Below are 12,578 nucleotides of genomic sequence, written 5' to 3'. Positions count from 1 at the left end.
CAGATAAATATGCTGCCATTTACTGAGCAAACATGATAAAAATTAGCTAGTTAGAAGACTCATTTTAATTAAAGTTGACTAGCTAAAATGGAATTATTCATGCATGTTTATTTTCTCGAACGCAAGTTTCTTATTACATACCATTTGTCTGTAGCTCATTTTTATAGGATCATTATTGATCTTTAATATCTATAAAGATATTCTGTTTAGCTATGAGTCAAAGAAAAACTATGCCTACTGTACCAGTGATCACTGCTTTGTATATATTTAGAATTTTTTTTTTTTTTTTTTTTTTTTTTTTTTGCGGTTCGTGGGCCTCTCTCACTGTTTTGGCCTCTCCCTGTTGCGGAGCACAGGCTCCGGACGCGCAGGCCCAGTGGCCATGGCTCACGGGCCCAGCCGCTCTGTGGCATGTGGGATCATCCCTGACTGGGGCACGAACCCATGTCCCTTGCATTGGCAGGCAGACTCCCAACCACTGTGCCACCAGGGAAGCCCTAGGATATTCTTGCATCAGGGAAATTAAAGAGAATAATGAACAGAAATAGGCTAACGTTTAGAAGATGATACATAGGAAATAACAGTTATTTACAGCTGTCTTAAGATAAATAAAATTATTTATCTCAACTTCTAATCAGTCATTATGAAGTCAGAATTATTTGGTCAACTCTAAAAATGTATAAACATATGAGCACAACATAAAATGGTATGAAATTCAAATATAATACTATGACAAGCATAGATTTTCTGAGGGAATTAGATAAACTAAGATCCTTATCTTAGTAAGTTTTAGCCTAATATTTTATATAATTTTAATGATTTATATGCAAATTTTATCTTGAAAGTGGTTTTTGCTTTTACTTTATTTATATATATATATATATGTTTTCTAATTTTATTTACTTTTGGCTGTGTTGGGTCTTCATTGCTGTGCATGGGCTTTCTCTAGTTGCAGTGAGTGGGGGCTTCTCTTGTTGCAGAGCACAGGCTCTAGGCACATACAACTTCAATAGTTGTGGCGCACAGGCTCAGTAGTTATTATTCCTTGTGGGCTCTAGAGTGCAGGCTCAGTAGTTGTGGAGCACAGGCTTAGTTGCTCGGTGGCATGTGGGATCTTCCCAGACTAGGGAACAAACTCATGTCCCCTGCATTGGCAGGAAGATTCTTAACCACTGCGCCACCAGGCAAATCCCTGAAAGTGGTTTTTAAATATTTAATGGAACTCTGCTCAATGTTATGTGGCAGCCTGGATAGGAAGGGTGTCTGGGAGAGAATGGATACAGGTATATCTATGGCTGAGTCGCTTTGCTGTGCACCTGAAAATATCACAACATTGTTAACTGGCTATACTCCAATATAAAATAAAAAGTAAAAAAAAAAAAAAAAAACCAAAAAAAAGCCTTCTTCATACTTAGATTTAAAATATTCTATAAATAAATAAATATTCAATGGATAATGATATGGAAAAATAGAATTATTCTGTCTTGTTCTGAAGGCAGAAATTCAAATAAGCATCTGAATGAAGATCGGATTTTAATTCAAGAGGAGAACATTTATTTATTAAAGATGCTAACAATTTTACAAAAAAGGGATGTAGCTCTGAGACTAGAAAATGAACTATAGGGGTCATACTCTAGCACACATAAACCAAGAAATTGTTTAAATGAATTTGTCATATAATTGGAAGTCATGCATGTAGTTTTAAAAGCATAATGTAGAAGTTTTGAATAGGCTATAATCCATGAAGAAAAGACAGAGCAAATTAGGTACAACAAAAAGGCCACAATATGAGAAATGCAAATGAACTTTTAGGCAGTGTTAGTTAATAGAGGTACAATAAAAGTAATGGTTACGCTTAATTAGGCTTAGATACAGCAACGTATTAAAAGAGGCACATTGGTAAACTAGAATGTACAAGGTTAGAATAATCAGGGTGATGAAGGACTAGAAATCATATTTTATAAGAAATCACTGTATTAATTGAAAAAGATTATGTTAGCAAAGAAAACGTTACATAATATTTACCAGCTGACTTGAAATTTTTGTTAGTCACTTAAATGGTAGGATTATTCTTGTAGTATTATGGAAAAACAAAAACTATGATCAAAATATGAGAACTGAAGGAAATAAAGTTTGGCTTAATAAAGGAATAATCATGTAGTATTTCCAGCAGTGAAATATGACCTTTTTGAAATAATATTTTCAAATAATTAGAAATGTTCATTGAGGCTTATGGTCTTCAGTCAGTGTTGTTGGGTGGGTTTTATTTGAACAGATTATGTCATGCATAATCTCTAAGGCCCATGAATTAATTGTGACAAAAATATTTTTATCACCTATTTTCACTATAAAAATCAAGGATATAATAAGCTATTTTGTTCTAGGGTGGAAAATTGAGTTTTCATGACAAATGCAATATGTATACCTTCTATGTGTCAATTTAACATCTAAAGTAAATATCAAGTATCTTTACCAACCATAAAACTATGAGACTAGATATCAATTACAGGAAAAAAATCTTTAAAAAATACAAACACATGGAGGCTAAACAATACTTAATAACCAAGAGATCAATGAAGAAATCAAAGAGGAAATCAAAAACTACCTAGAAACAAATGACAATGAAAAAACAATGACCCAAAACCTATGGGATGCAGCAAAGGCGGTCTAAGAGGGAAGTTTATAGCAATACAATCCTACCTCAAGAAACAAGAAACATCACAAATAAACAACCTAACCTTACACCTAAACAATTAGAGAAAGAAGAATGAAAGAAGAATGAAAAAACCCCAAAGTTAGTAGAAGGAAAGAAATCATAAAGATCAGATCAGAAATAAATGAAAAAGAAGTGAAGGAAACAATAGCAAAGATGAATAAAACTAAAAGCTGGGTTCTTTGAGAAGATAAACAAAATTGATAAACCATTAGCCAGACTCATCAAGAAAAAAAGGGAGAAGACTCAAATCAATAGAATTAGAAATGAAAAAGGAGAAGTAACAACTGACACTGCAGAAATACAAAAGATCATGAGAGATTACTACAAGCAGCTATATGCCAATAAAATGGACAACCTGGAAGAAATGGACAAATTCTTAGAATAGCACAACCTTCTGAGACAGAACCAGGAAGAAATAGAAAATATAAACAGGCAAATCACAAGCACTGAAATTGAGACTGTGATTAAAAATCTTCCAACAAACAAAAGCCCAGGCCCAGATGGCTTCACAGGCGAATTCTATCAAATATTTAGAGGAGAGCTAAAACCTATCTTTCTCAAACTGTTCCAAAATATAGCAGAGAGAGGAACACTCGCAAACTCATTCTACGAGGCCAACATCACCCTGATACAAAAACCAGACAAAGATGTCACAAAGAAAGAAAACTGCAGGCCAATATCACTGATGAACATAGATGCAAAAATCCTCAACAAAATACTAGCAAACAGAATCCAACAGCACATTAAAAGGATCATACACCATGATCAAGTGGGGTTTATCCCAGGAATGCAAGGATTCTTCAATATATGCAAATCAATCAATATGATATACCATATTAACAAATTGAAGGATAAAAACCATTTGATCAACTCAATACATGCAGAAAAAGCTTTTGACACAATATTCCACACCCATTTATGATAAAAACTCTCCAGAATGTAGGCATAGAGGGAACTTACCTCAACATAACAAAGGCCATATTTGACAAACCCACAGCCAACATCATTCTCAATGGTGAAAAACTGAAACTATTTCTACTAAGATCAGGAACAAGACAAGGTTGCCCACTCTCTCCACTATTTTTCAACATAGTTTTGGAACTTTTAGCCACAGCAATCAGAGAAAAAAAAGAAATAAAAGGAACCCAAATCGGAATAGAAGTAAAGCTGTTAATGTTTGCAGATGACATGATACTATACATAGAGAATCCTAAAGACAGTACCAAAAACTACTAGAGCGAATCAATGGATTTGGTGAAGTAGCAGGATACAAAATTAATGCACAGAAATCCCTTGCATTCCTATACACTAATGATGAAAAATCTGAAAGAGAAATGAAGGAAACACTGCCATTTACCACAGCAACAAAAAGAATAAAATACCTAGGAATAAACCTACCTAAGGAGACAAAAAACCTGTATGCAGAAAACTATAAGACACTGATGAAAGAAATTAAAGACGATACAAACAGATGAAGAGATATACCATGTTCTAGGATAAGAAGAATCAAATTGTGAAAATGACTATACTACCCAAAGCAATCTACAAATTCAATGCAATCCCTGTCAAACTACCAATGGCATTTTTTCACAGAACTAGAACAAAAAATTTCACAATTGGTATGGAAAGACAAAAGAACCTGAAGAGCCAAAGCAATCTTGAGAAGGAAAAATGGAGCTGGAGGAATCAGGCTCCCTGACTTCAGATTATACTACAAGTTACAGTAATCAAGACAGTATGGTACTGGCACAAAAACAGAAATATAGATCAATAGGACAGGTTAGAGAGCCCAGAGGTAATCCCAGGCACATATGGTCACCTTATTTTTGATAAAGGAGGCACGAATCTACAATGGAGTAAAGACAGCCTCTTCAATAAGTGGTGCTGGGAAAACTGGACAGCTCCATGTAAAAGAATGAAATTAGAACACTGCCTAACACCATACACAAAAGTAAACTCAGAATGGATTAAAGTCCTAAATGTAAAGCCAGACACTATCAAACTCTTAGAGGAAAACATAGACAGAACACTCTATGACATAAATCACAGCAATATCCTTTTTGACCCACCCCCTAGAGTAATGGAAATAAAAACAAAAATAAACAAATGGGACCTAATGAAACTTAAAAGCTTTTGCACAGCAAAGGAAACCATAAACAAGATGAAAAGAGCACCCTCAGAATGGGAGAAAATATTTGCTAATGAAACAACTGACAGGTTTAATCTCCAAAATGTACAAGCAGCTCACGCAGCTGAATATCAAAAAAACAAACAACCCAATCCAAAAATGGGCAGAAGACGTAAATAGACATTCCTCCAAAGAAGATATACAGATTGACAACAAACACATGAAAGAATGCTCAATATCACTAATCATTAAATAAATACAAATCAAACTACAGTGAGGTACCATCTCACAGCAATCAGAATGGCCATCATCAAAAAATCTACAAAAAATAAATTCTGGAGAGGGTGTGGAGAAATTTTGCACTGTTGGTGGGAATGTAAATTGATACAGCCACTATGGAGAACACTATGGATGTTCCCTATAAAACTAAAAATAGAACTACCATACAACCCAGCAATCCCACTACTGGGCATATACCCTGAGAAAACCATAATTCAAAAAAGGGTCATGTACCACAGTTTTCATTGCAGCTCTATTTACAGTATCCAGGACATGGGAGCAATTTATGTGTCCATCGACAGATGAATGGATAAAGAAGATGTGGCACATATATACAATGGAATATTACTCAGCCATAAAAAGAAACGAAATTGAGTTATTTGTAGTAAGGTGGAGAGACCTAGAGTCTTCATACAGATTGAAGTAAGTCAGAAAGAGAAAAACATATACCATATACTGACACATATATAGGGAATCTAAAAAAAAAAAAAGTTCTGAAGAACCTAGAGCAGGAGAGGAATAAAGATGCAGAGGTAGAGAATGGACTTGAGGACATGGGGAGTTGGAAGGGTAACCTGAGACGAAGAGAGCGGCATGGACATAAATACACTACCAAATGTAAAATATCTAGTGGGAAGCAGCCGCATAGCACAGGGAGATCAGCTCGGTGCTTTGTGACCACCTAGAGGGGTGGAATAAGGAGGGTGGGAGGGAGACGCAAGAGGGAGGAGATATGGGGATATATGTATAGCTGATTCACTTTGTTATAAAGCAGAAACTAACACATCATTGTAAAACAGTTATACTCCAATGAAGATGTTAAAAAAAAAAACAAAATGAAAATTTATGACCCGCTTCAGATGATAAAATCATATTTCTGAGTTCTTTTGATATAAACTCTGCTATAAAATTATAGTTTCAGAAATTATTTTTAGGTATTTTTAATGAAAAACCTAATTCTTAAAATTTTCTTTGAAACTTGATGTGTCAAAGCAGTGACTAATTATATGATCTACTCAATTTACTTTTGGAAATACTGACTCTTCATAACTACTTGTTCTAGGCAAGGTCACAGTTGATCTACATGATGCTACTCCTAGTTGCCAATATTTCACCCTCTTCTTTGACTCATCAACATTTGAGATAGCTTATCACAACTGTTGCCTGAAGTGTTTCCTTCACTTTAGCTTTAAAGTCACGACAGACTTGGTTTTTCTCCTCCTGCAACCACTCCAGTCCAACTTTGTAAAATTTCTCTCCTGAGTTATTCTAATAGACTTCTAAATTGCCTTTATTCACCATCCCTGAAATCTATGCACAATACAGCAGTCAAAGTGAATCTACTAAAATATGTCATATTCTGGTATGTCTTGTCTCAAAACCCTTTGATGGCTTCCCATCTCTCTAAAAGTAAAAGCCAACATCCTTAAAATGATCTATGAGCAAGTATGTCTTCTAAGCTCCTGTTATTACTAATTCTCTCTCCTCCTCATTCTGATCAAACCATAGTGGCCAACTTGCTGGTCTGCAAACATGCCAGGCAAGCTCCTACCTCAGGGCTTTGCATTTGCTGTTTTCCTTGAGTGTAATTTTCTTTCCCCAGTTGTTAGGATGGCTTGTTCTCATACTTCTTGCACATCGTCACTAAAATGTCATCTCTTCAATAAAGCCTTCCCTAGGTAATCCTTTTTTCTCTCATGCTAGATTAGTCCTGTCCTTCTTCCTCACATTATTGTGTTGCTTTGCATTCTCTACTTTAAATTTTTATTCATTTTGCTTATTCATGCGCCCGATTAGTTTTTTATCTAATTTAACGTAATTCATGTTATGTGAGAATAGAGATTTTTCTTTACATGGCCACTGGTAGATTAGCAGACAATGAGTAACTGGTATATAATATACACATTTGTTAGATTATTCAATTATTTTCTTTTTTAGACATGATATCTATGCCATTATTTTTGTGGAAGTGTGCTGGAGAAAGTAATGCTCAGTGAAGGTAAAAGATTTGCACATTATTTCTACTTATTTGTAGTATATGTACTAATAAAAATAATGGTAATTTCAATGGACACTTATGGATATATGTGCACTATATGCACTGCTTTTCAAAGGGCTCTTAAATCTGTAATGTGGTTAAATCATCAACAAATTTTTTTTAAAGTAACACCCTTCAACACAGAAAAACTGTATTCCACAAATTTTTTTTTTCTTCACCACAGATAGTTTATTTAGGAAGCCCTGACCCAAATCATCTAGAATACAGTCAGTCTATTAGAACACTACTTTGAAAAGATGGATTTGTTCCAACATGATTTATATATTAGGGAATAATCTGAAAATAATGCAAACTTCATGTTTGCTCCTGAACAGTTCTTTTTGTGAAACACACTATGCGAACACAGAAAACTGTACCCAGCTGAACTGGGCCATGTAGGAATTTACACAATGCACACACCCACACACCTGAAACAACCATCAGTTATCTCAGTTCCCCAGGAATGTAACACTACAAGGTTGTGCTTTGCTATCCTTTTACATTGTGAACTTTTCAATATAAGAAAACAATCTCCTAAATGTCTAAGCATCCTGGTTCAGAAACATCAAGCAGTACACGCAAAAGCTAAGTTTCAAGTATTGAGGAGAAGCTTGATATAATAAAGTATTTGGAAAGAAACATGGGAATGTGCCATTCCCTGAGCAACGAGCATAAAGGAATCCACATTGAGGACCATCAGAGACAATCTGCAAAAAAGTCTATGGCTGATATAACTTCAAGTGCTGCAAAGTCATTAAGAACACGGCCTGTTGTTCCTGAATTTTAGCACATTTTGCTACGTTTTTTAAAGACTGCCTTCTTCTCCTGAAAACATCAAAGGACATTGTTTAACGGTGAGGATTTACTCCATTCTAATTTTGAGGAGATTTTGTTTGCTTGTTTATATTCTTAGCTTATTTGCTACATTAGTTAATGTTGTTATAAATCTAGCCAAAAATTAAGCATATGGACTTGATATGTTGATAATCATACAGCTGCAAGTGAAGCAACAAATGGAATATTGTATTAACTAGACACATTGATTAGGAATATTAGCAGGAAAAAAAAACTTATTAGCTCCTGGAAATTTTCAAGATGCGTCAGAAGGTAAGGTCCCTGGCTTCCATATGGTTGTTCTGCAGTGATTAAAGCATTATTAAGCTTCCTTTACATTTGACAGAATGTTTTTAGGTAAATACTTGCTGAAAAATCAAGCGATTTTAATTATACCAGTTATATTCAACTTATACTGTAAATAATTCAAGCACATAAACGTTTAGCTCATGTTTTCTATTTAATAAATGACAAAGAAAATGTATATACTTGATAATTATACTGTGCACTGCAATATTTCTTATAGCACATGAAACTCTACATACATTTGTGCATTGGTGCCTCAGAGAACCCCTTTGAATTGCATAAGACATATAATAATTCCTGTCGTTAAAATAGATGCAGGGACTTTAATACCTTAAGCAAAACAATTCTGCATGGTATATAACTGGGTAAAAATTCTAATCTGTCTAATTGTTTAACATTTTCTTGATTGCATTATATTCAGACTAACAACAAGCTTCCTCATGTTCCACAATTGCTCATACTACCAGCGTTTTTTAAAAAACTCACCCTCCACGTACTTGCTCTTTTGCCACTGTGCCCGTTTCTTATCAAGGATGTAATACAGCTTTGTTTTGCTGTGGTTCTGAATTTCATTTACAGTACAGTATTATGATAAAGACTTAACATTTCTGAAAGTTCATAGTCTTCAGAAGTATTTTTCATTACTTTATGTTTACAAAGTGCAATAAACTTTTCATCTGGTACATATAAATGATTGACTGGAAAGTGCTAATTATTAAGAAGAGCTTGGATTTTCCCTTTTGCTCAGTATTAAGTGGCATAAGCCATTTTTAAATAGTAATGCTATGAAAGATAAAATAAATGAAGCTATATTTGCATTTATCCTTGGATATTAAGGATTATGTTGGCTGTAAATTTCTCATTTTAATGCTCTGATAAAAATCTTTTTATTATCATTTTGCTATACAATACTAGCACCCTCTGAGACACTCCTAACCCTAAAGTAGTTTAACACTCTCTAGAATTGAAGGAAAAAAATACCATAAAAATAGGGACAGTGTCTAATTTGCTCATTGTTGATTTTATATTCTCTAAGCCAGTACACGGTACATGGGATGAACTATATAAATTTTGATTAATGGATAAATACCAACTGTATGTTAAAAGAGTTGGGGGGAGATGAGTAAATATCAGTCAAAACACAGAAAAAGCTAAAAGCAAAATGCATTTAATAATGCACAAATCATAGGGCTGAATGTGGGACATGATTGGAAGTGTCTTTATTAAGAAATATTGTTTTATGTATTCTATGTACCAGATAGAGTAGGACAGAAGGAGAATATCAGGCAATTTGTGGTCTTGGAACTAGTTAAAATAAGGAAAATTACTACATGCAGTCAGAGGAATTTGGAAGTGTTAATACTTATTGTAGTTTTATGTTCAGGGGATTTTTTTTTTTTTTCCAACCACATCAGAATTGTGACTAAAGCCCAATGGTAGAGAAAAAGTGCTCAGTAGCCAGAATCAAAGTTTGCAGAGTCCTTAATCAGTGGGCTCAGCCACTTCTGTAGAGAGCTGCTTTAAAAGGTGCTAGAAGGGCTTCCCTGGTGGCACAGTGGTTGAGAGTCCGCCTGCGGATGCAGGGGATACGGGTTCGTGCCCCGGTCCGGGAAGATCCCACATGCCGCGGAGCTGCTGGGCCCGTGAGCCATGGCCGCTGAGCCTGCGCGTCCGGAGCCTGTGTTCCGCAACAGGAGAGGCTACAACAGTGAGAGGTCCGCATACCGCAACAACAACAACAACAACAAAAAAAAATGTCTAATAAAAAAAATAAAAGGTGCTAGAACCAGTCCCATCATCATCATGGTACTCATTCCCCAAACAGTACAGTGGAATAGCTGGAAGAAAGGAGGCCAGATTTTGGAAAGAGATTTCAAATTTGGATAGGACTGAGACAGGCATGGAGATGAGTTCCAGCAGGATCTTCTACATTAAGAAACTCTGCCGAGTAGAGTCCCGCATTGGGCTTTCCAAAGTACTCACAGATACATGCCCAAGTGAAAATGTATTCAGAATCCTGCCTTTATGGGTTTTTGAAAGCCAGTCAGTGTTAGCCAGAAAATAGCAACAGTCTCAGAAGATTAACACCTTGCCATTCAAGTAAGAGCACCTTCTCTCTTTTTCTTTTCCTTTCCTTCTTCCTCCTCCCTCAACATCTGTGGATCTAATGCCTTAAAGAGAGCTGACTAGAGACAGTTAAAATACTAACCATGTCTCTCTTCCAGTCCACTTCCTATCTCCTGAGTTATAATGGTGTCTGAGGGCCAGAGAGAGCATTGAAAATGGATTCAGTTGAGTCCTAAATAATAGAGTAAGGTCCTCCTAATAATCTAAGATGCTAAAAAGTATGGAGATTGGACAAAATGTCAGTAAAGACATTTATCTGGGAATTTAAAAACAAACCAAAAAAACTCACTGAGTTTCATGTATAACTTTTTGAGACTTCTCAGTAAGCTGGACAAACATTTCTCCATAATTTTACCTAAGGTTAACATAACTGGAAACTGGGTTCTGCATAAAAGAATTTGTGTTTAAAATGTTTCTTTTTCTCACAATGGGTAAGCAGAACATAGACGGTAAACAAACAGATATAGGGATATGAGACATTCCTTCTGTAAGATTATTTTTCAATGTTTTTGCACTTTTTATCTCTGATAAAATATACAATAATATAAGCATTTTATAAATGTTTTAGAGAACTACCTTGTACCTGAGTTTTGCCACGTGCTTACAGTGCCTGTGGTTTCATTTTTCTACATAATTATATTGGTGCCAAGTAAAAATTCTTTACTATTGTAAGCAAATAAAAACAGGAGTTGTCTTAATATTTAAATGAGATGATGCCTTGGCCTCTAGTGAAGGCCAGATGATGTCACTATGTGCCAAATTTAAAGGGTTATTGATGCATTTTCACTTCACTTACATAGTTTTTATGTTCATCCTCACAAAAAGCACTACATTCATGTCTTTGTTTTACATGTTTTTGTTTTGTAATTTTTGGCAAAAATTGGATTAAACTATACCCATTATTTTCAGTTGACTTTTTAAAAAAGTGACAACACTGTATATGTTACAATTTTTTGTGTACATGCACAAAAATTCCATAATATATATGTATATATACATATCTACATATACACACCCTGTGTGTGTTTATAATGCAAATAAATCTAAAGTTCTCTTTTAAATGTCCTTAATGTCCCACAGAAGGAATTTATACAATTTGTTCATCTTTTCTCCCTTAGTTATCATTTGGACTCTGCGTGATAATGATGTGTAAATGTAGACTCATCAGTTGAGGCAAATATAGAATATACTACTTTGGTGGGGTCTGGAGGCAGGAGGTGTGCTACCTTCTGAATGTTTGTCACCCCAAAATTTAGATGTTGAAATCCTCACCTGCAAGGTGAAGGTGAAGTAATTAGAGGTGGGGCCTTTGGGAGTTGATTAGGTCAAGAGGCCTCAATCACTGGGGCTCTGCTAATGAGATTAATAACCTAATAAAAGAGACCCCAGAGAGCTAGCTAGTTTTTTCCACCATGTGAGGTTGCAGTGAGACGAAGGCCCTGTACTGAGGAAGCAGCCTCTCACCAGACACTGGGAAGTACCAGTGCTATCAAGTGGACTTCCCAGCCTCCAGAACTGTGAGAAATAAGTTTCTGTTGTTTATAAGCCCCCCAGGCTATGATATTTGGTTATAGCAGAGTCTGTTGGTTCATTTGTTTGTTTCTTTCCACCAGTGTTCAGCAGGAGAGCAACAAAACTCATTTCCACTTTCTTTTTGACGCCTGACTTATTTGTAATTGTATTGTTCTTAAATTTCCAAGCATTTGATTATTCTCGAAACATATTTTTTATGGATTTATACACTAATCCCATTATTATCAAATAATATGTTCTATAATACATTTTCATCCTTTTACTTTCCATAAGACTTGCTTTTTGGCTCAGGCCATAGTATATTATGGTAAAAGTCACATGTGTACCTATATAAGGTTTTTTTCTGCTATTGATGAATTTTCTGTTAACTATATAGCCATTGTGCCAATTCTGCCCAAGTTATTGTTCAAATCTCTTATATCCTCACTGATTTTTTTCCACATTTTGAGCATCAGTTTTTGAGAACAGTCTTAAAATAGTCTCTTATTTTTGAGGGTTGTATAGTTCTTATTTTAGTTTTGCCAATTTTTCTTTTATATTGTATGAGTATGTTATTTGTTGCACATTTTTTGAGCATTTAAATTCAGGAAGAAGGACTATTTTCATATTACAAAAAT

Source organism: Kogia breviceps, chromosome 4, assembly GCF_026419965.1.
Source record: "Kogia breviceps isolate mKogBre1 chromosome 4, mKogBre1 haplotype 1, whole genome shotgun sequence".
NCBI classification, from domain to species: domain Eukaryota; kingdom Metazoa; phylum Chordata; class Mammalia; order Artiodactyla; family Physeteridae; genus Kogia; species Kogia breviceps.
This window is presented reverse-complemented; position numbering follows the sequence as displayed.